A 19,620-nucleotide genomic window follows, 5' to 3' on the forward strand; every position below is an offset into this window, starting at 1 on the left:
CAAAAATCATACAATGTTAGTAAAAACTGTCTGCTAAGAGCAAGGAGTGGATTTTTTCGATGTGTTACTGCTCTGGATTCTGGTTTCTTGTTTCCATTTAAACCGTCACCCAACACTGTCACGTCTTACATAGTCATTTACATTTATTTAATTTATTTGTCTGAGTCAAATCTTTAAGTCATTTCTGTTCAGTTTACCAGCCTTATGCTTAGAATACCAGTCTCATATAATATAAATGGATATTGTAGTACCTTGGTTGATGCCAAGGTTATTGGTTATTTCTTAGTTTGTAAGAGTTTACCAGTGTGTGTGTCGCTAGAGAAGAAAAGCAAATACTGTGATGACAGACAGTGTCGTACCGCTCTGGAAGTTAAAGTAAAGTATGAAACTAAGTTATGTGTGTCTAAGATTATTTATTTATACACCTCACGATACCACAATAAACCTCGCTATTTAAAGGATTGCAGGATGTGATGCTAGATATATACAACAAGGAAGTCATAATTATTTTTATTCCATTCATGTCTCATGTGAAATTATTTTGCTCTAACCTCTGCAAAACACTAAATTATTTAAAAAAAAAAAACACTTCTGATATGAGACATGAGAGTAAAAAGTCTAATAATGCATTATAAAAATAAGTTTGGTGTGGCCTCACATTTGAAATCATAATTTCATGTTAATGCATTAGAGCCACAAAGGTCCAGCTGAAGAACTGTTGTGACATTATACTGTATTATGAAATAATAATAATTTCAGAATCCTAGTTTGAGGTTTGGAAACAGCACCATGCAGCACAGACGAGCTCTACAGAGGGTGGTGCGATCAGCTGAGTGTATCATCCGCACCGAGCTCCCTGACCAAGCTGCTGGACCAAGGCCAGGAAGATCGTGAAGGACCTCAGCCATCCCAACAATAGACTGTTCTCTCTGTTGCAGTCTGGGAAGCGATTCTGCTCTCTGAAGACCAAGACAGAGAGACTGAGGAGGAGCTTCTTCCCGCAAGCGATAAGGTCTCTGAACCACAACACAGGACTTATACCATCTTTTTAACATCCAAAATTAACTGGGCATTCATGGACACTGTGGACACATTCATACACACTTGCACTACATATTTATATTTTCATTTCTGGGCCATTGCACAAGTCATCTTAATAAGACACTTTAATATTTAACTTTAATAAGACACTCTTTATGCATCTTTGCACACCCCCAGTCATTTCTAAATTTTTACAAATTTCTATTTTTTCTTCTATATTTCGCTATATTGTGAATGTCCTTATTTGTACAGTATATTTTACTGTACTTTCTTTTTATTCATATTTATTTCTTATGTATAAGCTTTTATTTTTTAAGGTCACTGGCGGTGGTATAAGCATTTTCCTGCATATCGCACTGCGTATGACTGTGTATGACTGCGTATGACTGTGTATGACTGTGTATGTGACAAATAGAATTTTTATTAGAATTTTTGAATTTAAGGTTAGTACACAGATATTTGCCTGAAAGCTCGGACAGGTCAGTAGTGAATTAATCTTCTTACTTTTTTTTTTCCATAGGGGCATACTCAATACATTAATAACAAAATAACAAATAAAACAATTTATCACAAACTTAAACAACAGACTTTATATGTACTGCTCAGCGGAATACTGTTTTAGTTTAACTGTTTAAGCTTATTTATATCCTAGATTTCTTCACAAATAAAAAGACTCTCCACAGCGGGCGCTCGTGCCTAAAAAGGTATTCACAATTAATCCACTTGAGTCCTCCATCACAAATAACAATCCCTATGTAAGCAAACTCTGGATTTTCTTTCTCATAACACAGAATTTTCTTTTACACTGGGTACACTGTTATTGTAATTAATTGCTATATAATCTAATCACAGTATGATCTCTAAGAAGCGCTTTAAGCAATCAGCTGACAATCAGCTGAAAAATTTTTTTGGTAAAATTTGAAAGCAAAATGAAAAATAAGCAAGTTAATATAGTTAAATATCTTGTTTAAGATTATACTTATGGAAAATAAAAAAATCAATAAAAGTTTAAAGAGGCATTTTAAGTCATCACGTTGCAAGGTTACTAACATACGAATAACATACATGACTGAGACCGACAGTGTAATTAACAGTTCTTAGAACACCTGTGACATGGAGTGATACATATAGCTAAATGTCCCAGTGATGTTACCACACACACACACACACACACACACTCGTCATCTTAAGCAAATCTTTTAAGTTGTCTATAAAAAAAGAATGGGTTAAAGAGAATAAAATGAAAATATTGGAATCGTGAACTTTGACCTGAATTCCATAGAGAGTTTCTGGATAAGAGAGGGTTAGGGAGTTATACCAGCGGCTAGAATGATCCATCATTGCCATATTGTTATAATTTTATTTTAATCGACATAAGGTAAATTTCACGGTTTTAGTTTAAAATTAAGTATATAGTTTAAACTAAAGAATAGATTCTCTAAATCTAACTGAGTTCCACCAATTCTGTAAGGAGGAATGGGTAACTGACTTAACACAGGAAATGCCTGGCTACATATGATGTGTTAAGCGGAAGTGTATGTAAATGCTTGGCTTCAGTTTTATTTTTAATATCTTTGTATTAGTACTGTATTTAGTAATGTTTATATTCATGATATGCAGGCTATTAAAATGCATTATGATATGGTGTTGAAGATGGAACATTATATCTTATATGTAAGTTAGTGTAGGCCACGTGTTTAAAAACAAATAGTTTTCAACACACTGATTCATTAGAGTTAAGGAATTTTAGTTCTGGAGAGGCTTGCTATGACCTTTTTTTTGTTTTGTTTTTTTAAGAGATTAGATTACTTTTATACACCTAGTTTAATATTAGTAATCAGATATTTGACAGACAGGTCATAGCTTCAAAATTTAAATGTAATATTTCCTGCTCAGAAGGATATGTTCCAGTTTAATAGTTCAGGCTTTATTAATACAGTATATACAGTATCCTAGATTTCTGCACAAAAAGTTGTCATTCACTCTCCACCACAGGGCGCACAGCTGCAAAAGCAATCAGCTGCAAACAACAACAACAACAAAAAGTGGTCTTTATGGTGATTTTAAAAATCCCGCTGGCAGCTTCATAGACAACACAATAAACAATAGCAGTAATATTGAAGGTATGCACATGCCAATAAAGCATGTGGTTTATTGATTGGATCCCCTTTATTTAGTATAATAAAACGCATAAAGCTGTAATTGCTGGTGATTTATGAACATTTAAACATACTGTGGTCACAAATTCAGATACTAGGGCTCCACAATATTTTGAGTTTCTGTTATATTGTTTGTTGAAGATATGCCACTTGACCATTCTGAAGTAACGCCCACACCGTGCTACTGTCACTATGTAGGTCACACTTCGAAAAATGGAAGGCAGTAAGGCATCAGATCATATCTATCACACAAACATCTACAGTTGCAGTTATAATTACACTTAAGCTCTTAAATGAAAAAGTTAAATGAAATACCTTCAATTCACTTCTGTGTGATGTCTTTTTCACAGTTTCAACATTTGTATTCTGGTGCATAAACACTCTCTCTCTCTCTCTCTCTCTCTCTCTCTCTCTCACACACACACACACACACACACACACACACACAGACTCTTACATGCACCCATGCACATGCATATATACTGTACACACACAAGCAGAGTCTATGTCTAGTAATGAGAAAACCCACAAGTTGTGACCTCAGCTATTAAACAGGACGTTACTTTAAACAAGGTTTGTCGCTTTATTTTCTCATCGGTTGTTAAAAGGTTTCCAAAAACTTGTAATGTGCTGTATTCACTTTAATTCTATATGTTTATCCTACAGAAATGCTGATACATTTACAACATTACTCACTTCTGTTTTTTCTCTTCTCAGTGCAAGAGTGTAATAATGATGTTGAAGTGTTTAGTCCTTCTGGTTTTCTTCATCAACAGTAACGAGGGTGAGTAGTTTTAACATTTTCCTTGCTTTATTTCTTTATAAATCATGCTCCTAACACAAGAGTTAAATAGTAAGTTACTATGTTGCTCGCACTGCTTCTCCACAAGGACAAGTTTTAAGTCATCTGAAATAAAATAGAGTTATTCTCTAGCATTATAATACTTTTTAAGGAAAAGTTTTCTTTCTAGAACATTTTGGGAAATTCAACTTCTCCTGGTCATACAGACTGATGTTCATTACTATGTTAGACTAGTAACTTTTAATGAAGTCTCTTTCCTCTTCCATTAGGACACACTGAATTCATTTATACCACAAACAATGAAGTTAAATTGCAGTGCAGCACCAACAAATGGCAAATCAGCACAGAGTCTGACAACAGCATTGATGTGAACTGCACAGTGGTGTGTGTTAATGGTGAAACACATAACCTTAATAATATCCAGAATTTATGCACAAATAAAAATTCATACAAAGTTGGTGAAAAATGTCTGCTAATAGCAAGGAGTGGATTTTTTCGATGTGTTACTGCTCTGGATTCTGGTCTCTTGTTTCCATTTAAACCGTCACCCAACACTGTCACGTCTTACATAGTCGCCACTACAAATGAAGAAAGTGAGTACATTTTCATTTTCTGTATTTTATCCAGACAGTTCTGTTCTTCAGAATAAACAGCAAAATTGTTTTTCCTTCAGTGACAACCAAGTCTGAGGAAAGATCTTCAGTCGAACTAACTGAAGGTGAAGATGTACTTTTAAACTGCAGTTTCAACTTTACAGAAAAATACGACAACCAGAATTTTATACTGTACTGGATCAAGACTATTGGAAAGAGCAGTAGCTGTGTGTATTCTTATGATTATGTCTTATTGGAGGGAATAAAGTATGATCACCACTGCACTGTGCAAGAAGAACTGCGTTACAGAATCTCAAACCAAACTGAAGGCAAAAACACCCATAACATCAGGATCAGTAACGTAACAGAGTCAGATGCTGGACAATATCTTTGTGCTTTACAAATACAAGGAAAGTGGAAGATCATAAAGAATATTACAGTCAATGATTCTAAGACTAAAGAAGCTGAAAAACATAAAAACAGCACTGGTGAGTTTTAACTGCACTGTACTGCGTTTGTGTTTGTGCGCGTGTGTCATAGATGATTTTATATCCTTTTGACTAGGGCTGGGCCGATAAACGATATCATATCGAATCGCGATTTATTTTATTTTAATAACGATGATAAGCTCTAGACATTTTTTGCTCAATATGGATTAATCTAAGAGCCAATCACACAGCAGAACAATACGACAACAGCCAATCAGCGTGCAGCTTGCGCGTGCCGTGCACGTCAAAGTTAATTTCCTACCGCACTTTGAGAAGCAAACTTGACACCAGGATGACAAATCAAGCGAATGATGACAAAGTCAAGCGAATGATATAATGCCCATGAGCACAGTAGAACAAGACGGCTGCATCTAATCATTGGTAAGTTAAGCATATACTAAAGTTAAAGTTTTCAGTGCTAAAAAAGCATATGAAGATTTATAACATAGCCTTAAATGCTTTGAAATCGTAGGATATCACGTTTGACTGCATAATTTAGAAAATGCTGTTGTATTCACACCGCCCTAACAAACACCAACTTGTGCGCTGTAAAGGCAGGTATAAATAAATAAATAAATGATCGTCTAGACCTGCTTGACGCTATTTAATAAATATGCATATATATTAAGCATGTTAACATGCCGTTAATGTTTTAAAAAGTGAGTCATGCATCTGTTCTATAATAATAATAATGTGATAATTTCTCATACTTCATTCCATTTTTGTTGTCATTGCATTCTTAAGCCATTATGTCAGTTTATTGGGGGAGTGTGAAATAGCCTTTATTTAACTCAGAATTGTGGGATAAAAAGACAGCCCTGGTATTTACAGTATAGAAAGGAAGAGACGGGCAGACAGAGTGTGTGTGGTCTAAATGTTGTTTCTCATTAATGTTTGAAAATCTCAAAACATTCTAATTTATCATTACAAAATACTTTTTATCATCACAAACAAGTTTTTTTTTTTAAATAAAAATCTTTGCCTTGTAAAGATTCTAAGCATGTGCCCTATAGTATCTTAATTTTTAAGGCCAAATCTGTCATCTGTTTTTGTTAATAAACTATACTTTAAAATGTAATTTAATGAACCCTTTCATTTTTCATGTCATTTTTCACTTCAGTCATTGTTGGGATACTCTTTTAAAGCTGGCAGCATTGAGAGCTTATATCGAAATATATATCGTTACTGTTCAATACGGGGAAAAATTATTGAGATTTCGCCCAGCCTTACTTTTGACAAACACAAACACACTGCACTGCACTGTACTGTGTGTGTGTGTGTGTGTGTGTGTGTGTGTGTGTACACAAACACACTGAAATCTCAGGACCCATAAACTTTACTTCTAGTCAGCACATTCAAGGGTGGGGGTGTACAGTATGTGGGGTTAGTGGTATCAGTAGTATTAAATGCTGCATGCGAAGCTTGCCCTACATTGACCAGAGCAACCCAACATCCTTTTGGTTGACAGCACAAAGAAACATAGAGCACAGTAGAGAGAGAGAGTAGGATGAACACAGTGAAACGCCCGACAGCAAGCGAGAAGAACCAGGTGTGAAGACCACATACTTATAGGCATAATGCCCAGCATAGTTTTTTTTTTTTATTCTATCCTGCTCTCTGTGTATTAAAAAGATATAAATATATACATATAAATATAACAAGCCAGTGTGTTGGTGTAGAATATTTTTCTCTAACGATATTTAATTGTTTCTACACAGGTGAGTCTCTCGTCCGCTTATGTGTTACACTGCCAATAATACTGGGTGTTCCTGTAGCTGTTATTGTGATATATTTAAGGAAAAAGAATAAAACCTCACCAAGTAAGTGTCTTCATAAATAATAGTACGTTACAGTCTCTATGTCCTGTACAACAACTAATATAATTGTTATTTTATTACAGGATCTCAGGATATGGAACTTCAAATGTAATATATTATTGCATTTATATTGTATTTATATTTGGTTTAAATAAACATGACCTATATAAGTGTCAATGCTATTCTAATTTCTGTGAAATTTATTTTTCTTCTCTTTTGCAGAACCCGACATGGAGATGACACTTAAGGTCTTTGAGGCATGAGAGCAACATAGTATGATGGTTTCTGTTTCTTTATATACAATCTCTTAATTGTGTCACATCATGTTCTTTTTATTTCAAATGTACAAAACACATTCTACACCAGGAACATTGTTATTGTAACTGATGCTTTATATATACCCTGATTATAGAGAAATCTGTAAGCAGCCATTAAAGTAATTAGTTGCCAAAGAAGTGCCATTTATTCTCTAAAATTTCTAATGCTGCATCTAACATGAGGTGTCTTAAGTGTGCTCGGACATACTGTACAGTTGAAAGGAATGTTTACAGTATACTGTATTTATGTTTGTTATTACACAACTGCAACTTTATTCTGTATGAAGACATCATAGACACATGGACAGGTGTTACTATTGATGTAATTGTAATCTTTTGTAATAACGTTTTCATTTAGTTAATTTACTTGTCTGGGTCAAATCTTTGAATCAGCTTCATTCAGTTTAACAGCCTTATGCTTAGAATACAAGCCTTATATAACCCTTACAATATGTATATTTACTCACTAAACTCTATATTATTTTTACTACAGTATTTTACCTTTGTTAGAATGTACGACTCAAACAGAGAATTTTTTAAAGAATTTTAAGGGATTCTACAAATACAGAAATACTTTAATACATTAAATTTTAGAATTCGAGTGGATCAAAAGTGTGTGTGTATACTGATTAGCCATACCATTAACACCACATAACATTAACATTGATTATCAATCATAAACCAGTAACACCGGTAACTGGATCAAGGGCAGTTTATGCTTGCGGGGACAAACGGCATGTCTGCCCAAACCCCCACTTTTTCAGATCCCACAGAAAAACCAATGCAATTCTGGGAAGGAGACGTAAAATGGCGGCGTCCGTCTGCTAGGAGCAAACAACTTTAGTGTGTTTTCTTTTTCTTCCGTTTTTCCTTCTTTCATGCATTGAAAATTGGAGTAAATCAATACAACTGGATTATTTTCTTTCCATTGTCCCTGGATCAACTCAAAGAATATATCGACGCCCACTTTGTACCCATTTTGTACGTTTTGTTAAATCCATGTCTAAATTATACACTCATTATATTTTAATCAGTATAACAATAACATTGTGTTGTCATATACACACACACCTACACTACCACACCTTTTTAAATACATACACTCACATATATACATATGCAGTACTAACAAGCCCATATATTAATATACATATATATCATTTATTTATTCATTTTGTATTTTTCTGAGAGATGTCATCAATCACTTTTTTATCCTGGAATGTCCGTGGACTTGGTTCCCAGGCAAAGAGGAACTTTTTCAAAATTTTTAATTATTTAAACAAATTAAAAGCAGACATATGTCTTCTCCAAGAAACACGTTTATCAGAATCTGATCAAAAAAAAATTTAATCATCACAGTATCATTTATATTCCACCCACTACAATAGATGGTACAGAGAGGAGTATGTGTTCTAATAAATAAAAAAATATAATTTTTTCATAATACCACAATTACAGATCCAGAGGAATGTTTTATTATAATGTTTTATTAACATTTCAATTAACAATAACTCACTCACAATAGGAAACTTATATGGCCCAAACACAGACGACACCCTTTTTTTTTTCAGAATTTTTTTTCCTCCGTTTCAAATATTTCTAATTGTCCAATGATAATAGCAGATGATTTCAATACAGTTTTAGATCCAACTATAGATAGATGTAATAACATTGACAATAAACGCATCTGGAAATCTGCAGAAACCATAAAACAGCTTAGGCGTGATGTTGGTCTTGGCGATAGTTGGCGCCTCCAGCATCATGACATTAAAGCATTTTCTTTTTTTTTTACCAGTTCATCATTCGTATTCTCGCATTGACTTTTTTCTCACCAGTAATTCTATTATATCAATATTTCCGAATCAAGGATCCACCCAATAATCATTAGTGATCATGCTCCATTAACATTAAAATTGAATATAACCACTGCACATAAACCCATTTCTAGATGGCGATTCAATACCTATCTTCTTCAAGGTCACGATTTCAACAATTACTTTAAAAGACAGTGGGCTAGCTTTTTAGAGATAAATGACTCCCCGGAAACATCCCCATCTCTTTTGTGGGAAGAAGGAAAGGCAGTATTAAGAGGCAAAATAATTTCATATTCCACTTATAAAAAAAGAAAGAGAAAGAACAACAAGATGAATTAGAACAGAAAATTAAAGAACTAGAAGATATCAACATAAATAATTTAACAGAAGAAACACAGGATATGCTAAGAAAATATAAATCACAATTAAATAAACTAATTAATATGCATACTCAATTCCTTATTTACAGACTACGACAAGAACACTTTCATCATAGTTATAAATCTGGTAAATACCTGGCTAATCAAATAAAACATAATAAAGAAAAAACAACTATACCAGTCATTAAGGACTCAGCAGGCATACCCACCAACTCACCAGAAGAAATAAATCAAATCTTTCAAAAATTCTACAGTAAACTATATTCCTCTAAAAAGAATCCATCCCAGGATGACATAAATTAGTTTTTTAGCAATATCAACTTACCTCAACTTAACAAACAGCAAATAGATATTCTAGAATCACCTTTATCAGAACAAGAACTTTCTAATGCTCTTAAACACATGCCCAACAATAAATCACCAGGTCCTGATGGCTTCCCTGCCGAGTTCTACAAACACTTTTGGTCTATCCTATCACCACTTTTTATTCGGTTGATATGCGAATCAAAACAAAAATCTAAACTTCCAGACACAATGAACACAGCCACAATTGCTCTTCTCCTCAAACCGAATAAAGATCCAACATTTCCGTCAAGCTATCACCCAATCTAACTAACGTAGACACTAAAATAATTGCTAAAGCTCTTTCCCATAGAATAGAAAAAATCATGCCAACTATAATTTATCCTGACCAAACTGGTTTCATTAAAGGTAGACAAGCATCAAACAATACACGTAGACTCATAAACCTAATTCACCACTCATCAATAAACAAATATAAATAGTTTTAAACAAATATATCATAGTTACTCTCGATGCAGAAAAAGCATTTGATAAAGTAAACTGGAAATCCCTGTTTTCCGCATTAGAGAGGTTTGGTTTTGGGGAATCATTTATTGATTGGGTTAAAATTATCTACACATCACCTTTAGCCACTGTCATTACTAATGGATTAAGATCACGTGGTTTCACCCTACACCGGGGAACTTGACAAGGATGCCCACTCTCTCCATCTCTATTCACTATATTCATTGAACCACTTGCAGTACAGTAGCTATCCGTCAAAACAATTACATTAAAGGAATTCAAACATTAAACATACATCATAAAATAAGTCTCTACGCTGATGATATATTATTATATTTATAAACCCCCCAAAAATCATTACAAGAAACAATAAAACTCATGGATAATTTTTCTAACATCTTTGAATATTCAATTGACTGGAATAAATCGGCTATACTTCCATTAAATTCCACCAGCGTGGATGTGACATCCCAAACAACACAAATTCCTTTGTGCACGAATAACATTACATATCTGGGTATTAATGTTTCCGCCAGGCTGTCAGAGTTGTTTGCACTTTGAACTATACCCCATTACTTAAAAAAATAGAGGACGATCTTCAACGCTGGATGAAATTGCCATTATCAATCATGGGTAGAATATCAGTAACAAAAATGTCTATACTTCCAAAAATAAATTACTTATTTTCAATGATTCCAACACAGCCCACTCGTAGCTGGTTCAAATCTTTAGATTCAAGTATCACAAAATTCTACTGGAAAAACAAGACCCCAAGAATTAAATTAACAACCCTACAGAAATCAAAATCACAAGGTGGATTAGAAGCACCACATTTTTACAATTATTTTCTGGCTAATCAACTCCAAAACATATACAAATGGATTCAACCTAACTCATCAGAATACACATGGCAAGATATTGAACAATCAATCTGCAAAGACATTAATATCTCAGAATTACCCTTTTACAGTCGAACAATCAAAAAACATCACTGTTTTATAACACCAACAATAGAAGCAACTCTGACAGCCTGGTGGAAGTTCCATCAGATCACAAATTCCCCACTTATACAGTACCATATAAATATACCCCAATTTGGAATAACCCTGATTTTTTAGCTAACAAGAAGCCACTTAACTTTCGCACATGGGCAGATAAGGGTATCATACAACTACAGCATATTATTAATAATAATAACCTGGTACCATTTTCCCATATAGTTCAGATATAGAACATTGGGAGTAATCGCTTCCTGGAATATTTACAAATCAAATCGTCAATTAAAACAAGATTTCGTAATCAACCAATCAATTTAGACCTTTCCCCCCAAATTTCTGAGTTTATTAATATATCTTCCTTTAAAAAATTACTCTCCAAAATATACAAATTGATATCAAAATCAAACAACGCATTAGCTCTACCAACCACCAAATGGGAATTCGATTTATCCATTACTCCCAATGCTGATTTTTGGACTCAAATTTGCAAAAACATATACTTCATGACTAAAAATGATAACTTACAACTCATACAGTATAAAGTACTTCACAGAACTCATTTAACTGGGCAGAAATAATTTAAAATGGGTTTCACCTCAGAGACATGTTCACATTGCACACAAAACACTCCTGACACGTATCTTTGTGCTTTTTGGCATTTCACTCCAATTAAAACATTTTGGGAAAAAGTTACCGACTTACTCTCTAACTATATGGGATGTCACATCCCACTGTCTCCCTCCCTCTGCATACTAGGTGACATATCCACAATAGATATAAATAATTTAAATGATCAATTACTATTGGTGTTTCTAATTATCGCCAAGAAAACTATCCTCATGAACTGGAAATCCAGAAAAACAATTTACATTTTATTGTGGAAAAATTTATTAATAGAATACATCTCTATTGAAGATCCTCTTTGTCTGGAGTCATTCTCCAACAACACTTTTATCAGTACTTAAACAAGAGATGGGGGGGGGGGTTAGAATGAGATAGAAACTATGTCCAATAATGAATCAAATTAAATTCCCAAGGGGAGGAGAGGGGGGAAGAGAAAAAGGGGGAGGAGAGGGGGGAATTTTTCTTCTCTCTTGTCTCGGCCCCTCCCTTTTCTTATAGATTTTATTATTATTATTACTATTATTATTACTATTATTATTGGTCCTCAACCTCCCCTTTACCTCTTTATTACTATCATTAATATTATCACTTATACTTTTATTAGTATTATTATTATTGTTCTGATTTGTTCACCTGTTATTTTATTATCTTATTATCATTACTATCAAGTATTTATACTATTTAATCAAGTTGCTGATGTAGTAGTAGTAGTAGCAGATATGGTAGTAGGAAAGATTGTAGTAGTAGTTGTGGTTGTTGAAGTAGTAGCTATAGTAGTAGTATTAGTAGGAACTCCTCACCACTGACCGATTTCTTTACATATATGTTTTAATTTATATCTTGTTTATTTGTTTTCATATATTGACTTATACATGTTTAAGTATGTATGTTTGTTTGCATATATATATATATATATATATATATATATATATATATATATATATATATTGTGGCGGGGGCGGGGCTTCGCTTGGGAACCATCATGCTTTGCGGGAGGGGCTGTTATGTGTTCACCCTGTTGGGAGAAGGTGTTTGGTTTACTGGCTTCAGCCAGGGTATGTGTGATGTGTGTTGTTGTTGTTTATGCTGCTGGTTCACCTGTGTTACGTGAATAAAATACTCCCAGCCATTTGCATTGGGCAGCAAATAAGCTCACTCGTCTCTCCACCATCCTTTCCGGCGTTAAAATGCTACATTGGTGTCAGAAGTGGGATTATGGAGAGTCGCGAGTTGGAGCGCACCCCGGAGGAAATCCGGAGGATCCAAATAGGCCGCCGAGTAGCAGAGCAGCTGAGGAGGAAGAAGACCCTCCCTGATGGGGCCAGCGCGGGCAAAGAGCGGGGAGCGGAGCGGCGCGTTCCACGTTCCGGCATTGGACCTCGGGGAGGATTCCTCCAGTTACGCGGCGCCGACACCGGAGCAAGCTACAGCTCCGTGCCCCGTCCGCCAGCGAAGCGACCTACAGCTGCGCCTGCCGGGCTACAACGGCGCCGGCGATCCCCACGCGTTCATCGCCCAGGTAGAGCTAGCCGCCAAATTCGCGGGCTGGTCCCCGGCAGAAACAGCCGTCCGGGTGGCCCTCTCGTTGGAGGGTGACGCGCTGCGGGCGTTGCAAGATCTCCGGGCTGATGAGCGGGACGACTGGTTGAAGCTGCAGCAGTCGCTCTGTTTCCGTTTCGGCGCAGGGGACCGTAACGAGGCCGCGGGCGAGGAGCTGGCCCCCCGCGTGCGGAGCGCCTCTGAGCCACTAGGGGCGTTCGCCATGGACCTGCGATCTCTCGCGCGCCAGGGCTACCCGGATTTCGGACACGGCCAGCAGGAAGAGCTAGCTCGTCGCGCGTTCCTTCGGGGAATCCGGCCGTACCGGCTTCGCGAGCACCTCCGGTTATCGGCACCGGCGTCCCTGTCCGAGGTGCTGCGCGAGGCCGAGCGCGCCGAGCCCATCTTGGGTGAACACCGCGGCGAGAGAGCCGAGCGATCTTCGGTGGCTCGCGGCCGCTGGGTAGGTGAACCTAGCCGGGGACAGGGCTACCCGTCGCGGCTAGGCCTCGACCCAGCCCGGTTGCGTGCTCGGTTCTACTGGCCGGGTTGTCATACTGATAGCGAACTTTTTGTTCACAGATGCGATGTCTGCACGGCAAAGAAGGGCCCTACCCAGCGCTCGCGAGCACCCTTGCAAGACTTTCGGGTGGGGGCGCCCATGGAACGTATGGGCGTGGACATTTTGGGGCCGTTTCCCATCTCTGATCGCGGGAATCGTTATGTGCTGGTGGCCATGGATTATTTCACCAAGTGGCCGGAGGCGTTCGCTGTTCTGGATCAGAGCGCTTCCACCACGGCTCGAGTGCTGGTGGATGAGGTGTTCAGCCGATTCGGCGCCCCGGAGCAGTTGCACAGCGATCAGGGGCGTAACTTCGAGGCGGAGGTGTTTGCGGCGGTGTGCGAGTGCCTCGGGGTGAAAAAGACCCGCACCACGCCCCTGCATCCACAAAGTGACGGCCTCGTGGAACGGTTCAACCGAACACTCACCACCCAACTCGCCGTGCTTACCAGCGACCGGCAAAAAGACTGGGACGAGCATTTGCCTCTCGTGCTTTGGGCGTATCGTACAGCGGTGCAGGAGTCCTCGCAACTGACGCCAGCTGCGTTAATGTTCGGTCGCGAGTTGCGCACGCCTGTGGATCTAGTGTTCGGGCCCCCTCCACAAGTGGATTTACCCACGAAACCAGGTTTGGAGTATTTTTGTTCATTGAAAGACAAACTGTTCCGTGTCCACGAATTGGCGCGTAGACACTTGGCGGACGCCGGGGTTAAGCAGCGCCGCGCGTACGATACTCGCAGCCGGGGGCGAGACTTTGCTGCTGGGGAGCAGGTTTGGGTGTATTCCCCCGGAAGGAAAAGGGGGCTCTCACCTAAGCTTATGTCGCACTGGGTGGGTCCCTGCACGGTCGTCGCACAGCTCTCTGATGTGGTCTACCGGGTGCGGTTGACGGGGCGGTCGCGACTGGTCGTGCTCCACCGGGACCGTCTGGCTCCTTATCAGCCCCACGCCAGGGCATCGTCGGATTCTGTGGAGGCCAGTCCGCCTCAGGAGGGGGGCGACGGGCCCCCTTCCTCCGCAACCAGACTCCGGCGTTCCCAACGCCGGCGCCGACCACCGTCACGTCTGTTGGACTGAGTGCGCCATGGTGACCGGGGACGGTCACAGCTCGGGTGGGGGCAGTGTGGCGGGGGCGGGGTTTCGCTTGGGAACCATCATGCTTTGCGGGAGGGGCTGTTATGTGTTCACCCTGTTGGGAGAAGGTGTTTGGTTTACTGGCTTCAGCCAGGGTATGTGTGATGTGTGTTGTTGTTGTTTATGCTGCTGGTTCACCTGTGTTACGTGAATAAAATACTCCCAGCCATTTGCATTGGGCAGCAAATAAGCTCACTCGTCTCTCCACCATCCTTTCCGGCGTTAAAACGCTACAATATATATATATTTGTTTTGTTTTTTTCTCCTCGATCTCTTGTTTTCCAATGTATGTACTGTGACATGTCCACCGAGGTACCTTTACATGCACTCATACACACACGTACACACACAAACGCAGTAAATCTTTAACTGTATTTATTGGTTTTGTTTTTGTCTGTCTCTTTTTTTTCTCTTTGTTTGTTTGTTTATTAGTTTGTTCTCCCTGTTGGTGATCCCAATTTATGTACATCTTGCATATTCTAATAATCAAAGGAAAAAAAAGGAAAAAAGAAAAAAAAGAAAAACCAATGCAAGACAAATTGCTAAAAAACTCAATGCCAGCCTCCAAACCCCCCAGATTCCAAACCTCACCGAAAAAACAAGTGCAACCCATGAAGGCCCCATCCCACAACCAACAGCAACCAAAAGATCCACGGTCAGCATCCTAATGCCAGACACTGCAGCACACCCCCAGAGGCCCTGTGGCGTCACACCCTGATGAGCAACTCAGTGGCACAAAGGGGAATCTATACAATACTGGGTGTAATGTTTTACACTGTGATGTTATGGCTCATCTGTCTATATACTGTAGTGTACAAAATAAATTTAAGTGTCTGCATCAAGTCTAATTCTTGCCATGTGGCAATTTATAAACAACTGAAAATACTATAATTTGTATGAACAATTGTAAGCAAATATATACATCTTGTAATCACACAGACATTGTTAAGGACGGAGGCACGATAGAGCCGAACTCAAAAACAGAACCAAAAGAATTGGTGATGGAATCAGTGACGCCTTGTGTGAAAAGACTGTCACCAAGGAAGAAGCCCCTACCTGAAGACTAGCACAAAAATGCCACACTGAAGTTTTTCATTGATCACCAGAGCAAAGGAGAAAAAAGAGGAAACTTTAAGGAAGCAAAAGTTTACCGGTTTGACCATAATGACCAGAGTCAACCTAAAACCCTTAAACAAGGCCCTTGAACAACCCTGTCTGCTCCAGGATATGCGAAGAATTAAGCATTACACTGCATATCGTACTGTGTATGTGACAAATAAAATTTGAATTTGAATTTAAAATTTTAACCAACCTAAGCAAAGTTTTAATAAAATGTATGGCTTAAAGACAACAAGATGAAAATATTATTGTGGCTATAATAAACCCTGACCTAAATCCTATAAAGAATTTGTGAACTGATCTAAAAAAAAATGTGTCTGAGCACAGAGACTCACATATCTAATCAAGTTACACTAGTTCTCTCTGGAGGATGGGCAACAATTCCATCAAAAAGGAATTGGCTGGAAGTTTGTGGAAGGCTACCCGTAGTATTCAAGTTAAAGCATTTAAAAGTCAATTCCGCAAAAGAATAACAAAGTGTATGCAAAAAAACATCCATCTCTTAGCTAGTTTTGAAAATGACATTTTATGAAAATAAAATAGATGCCTCATTAATTTAATACAAAGACTCTCCACCAGAGGGCGCGCATCTTTAAAAAAGGTATCCACTATTAATCTACTTGAGTCCTTCATCACGAATAACAATCACTATGTAAGCAAACTCTGGATTTTTTTTCTCATAACACAGGATTACATTTTACACTGGGTTCACTGTTATTGTAATTAATTGCTATACACATAATCTAATAGCTCTTTAAACAATCAGCTGACTTATTCTCAAGATTTCAAATCCAGCATACAGCTTCATAGATAACAAATAAATAATAACAGAAATATTTAGGTTGAGTACATTCCAAAAACACTCAGATGAAGCTGCAGTTTGCTGATGACTTAAAGACATTCATACACACTGTAGTCACAAATTCAGATGCTAAGGTCCTGAGCGGGACTCCACAATCTTTTTATTATCTGTTATATTATTGGGGAAATAAATAAATTAATTAATTAAAGTTTAACGTCACCACGTTTGCAAGGTTACTGACATACGAATAACATACAGGTCTGCGACTGACAGTTAGTGTAATTAACAGTACTTAGAACACCTGTGATATGAGTGATACATATAGCTAAATGCCCCAGTGATGTTACCACACACACACACACACACACACACACACACACACTCTATTCATCTTAAGCAAACCATTCAAGTTGAATATAATAAAGAATAGGTTAAAGAGTCATCCTGTTCATCACCAGAGCAAACAAGAAGGGGCTCAGAGCCGATTCTGATGCAGACTTAGACATATACTACCACAGCTCCTCTCTTGGCACCCTGTCATAAGCTTTTCTAAGCTTTTCTAAGTCTATGACGACACAATTCAACTTCCTATTACCTTTTCTGTACTTCTTCATCAGCATCCTCAAAGCAAATACTGTCTCTGTTGTACTCTTTCTAGGTATGAAACCATATTGCTGCTCACGAATGCTCACCTCTGCCTTTTATCTAGCTTCCACTACTCTTTTCTACAGCTTTATTCCTCTAGCTCATCAGCTGTATTGTAGCTGCCACAGCTCTGCTCATCTCCCTCATTCATAAAAATTTGCACTAATACACTTCTTCCTACTTTTCTACCTACATACTACTTCCTCCTCCATTCCTCTGGGATCCTCTCACTCTCCACGTTCTTGTTAAACAGACTAGTCAGAAACCCTACTGCCATCTCTCCTAAGCACTTGCATACCTTCACAGGTATGTCATCAGGACCAACTGCTATTTCACTCTTCATCTTCTTCAATGCCCTCCTCACCTCACTTTTACAATTTTTTGCTACTTCCTGCTCTACAACAGGCACCTCTTCTACTCTTTGTTCTTACATCTTCCCATCATCCTCCTGGCACCTGTCAGTACATTTCCATGCTTATCTTTAATCACTCTTAACTGCTGCACCTCCTTCCCATCTCTATCTCTCTTCCTTGCCAACCTGTACAGATCTATCCCTCCCTCCTTACTGTCCAACCTGGCAGGCAAGTCCTCATATGCTCAATGTTTAGCCTTTGCCACTTTTACCTTCACCTTACTACCTGCATCTGCATCTCTACATGCATCTCCCTGTTTTCCTGTAAACTATCTTTAGTCTATCTTTATAGTGTCCCACTTCTTCATTAATATATATCCTAAATTTCTGCACAAAAGACTTTCCACCAGAGGGCACTCAGCTTTTTTTTGTCAGTTTCTAAAAAAAAAGTGGCATTTATTCTGATTTTAAAAGTCCAGCTTAAAGCTTCATTGACAACACAATTAACAATGGCAGAAATATTGAAGGTATGCACATGCCAATAAAACATGTGGTTTATTTACTGCATTTCTTTCATTTGGTATAATAAAACACATAAAGCTGTAATTTACTAATGAGTTATGGACATTTATACATACTGTAGTCACAAATTCCGATACTAGATAGCAAGGCTATGTGCAGGATTCCACAATATTTTTAATTTCTGTTATATTTTTTGATGAAGATTTGCCATTTGACCAACTAAAGTAACGCCCACACCGCCCACACTACATAGTTCACGCTTTTTGAAAATAAAGAGTTAAAAGCTGAGTTAAGGCAACCTAAAAAAAAGTCTTAGGAAAGACACACAGGTGCAGATCTTAGTTGTCTGTATATAAGCATGTGAAAGAATTTGCCTTGGTGCAGTGTAATGCCCTATAACAGGGGCTGCATAAGATCATATCTATCAGACAAACATCTACAGTTGCAGTTATAATTACACTTGAACTCTTAAATGAAAGAGATAAATAAAATATCTTCAATTCACTTCTGTGTAATGCCTTTTTCACAGTTCCCACCTCTGTATTCTGGTGCATAAACACTCTCTCTCTCTCTCACACACACACACACACACACACACGCACGCGTGCATGCACACACACAAGCAGAGTCTATGTCGAGTAATGAAAAAATCCACAAGTTGTGACCTCCAAAAATTTTAAGGTTTTTACTTAAAATTGCACAAGTCAAGATTCTCTTTACCACCTTAAGTAATGAGCCATTTATTTTATTTTAATTCTACACTGTATGTTTTCCAATAGGAAAAGCTGATACAATTACAGTATAACATTGCCCACTTCTGTTTTTTTTTCTTAGTACTAAAAGTATAATAATGATGTTGAAGTGTTTAGTCCTTCTGGTTTTCTTCATCAACAGTATTTATGGTGAGTAGTTTTTACATTTTCCTTGCTTTTTTTCTTTATTAATCAATACAAAAGTAAATAGTAAGTGACTATGCTGCTCTCACTGAGGATTTTTCCCTCTTCCACAAGGACAAATTTTAATAGTCATTTGAAATAAAATAGAGGCATACTCCAGCAGGAAAGTAATTTTTAAAGAAAAGCATTCTTTCTAAAACAATTTTGGG

Source organism: Clarias gariepinus, chromosome 3 (assembly GCF_024256425.1).
Source record: "Clarias gariepinus isolate MV-2021 ecotype Netherlands chromosome 3, CGAR_prim_01v2, whole genome shotgun sequence".
NCBI classification, from domain to species: domain Eukaryota; kingdom Metazoa; phylum Chordata; class Actinopteri; order Siluriformes; family Clariidae; genus Clarias; species Clarias gariepinus.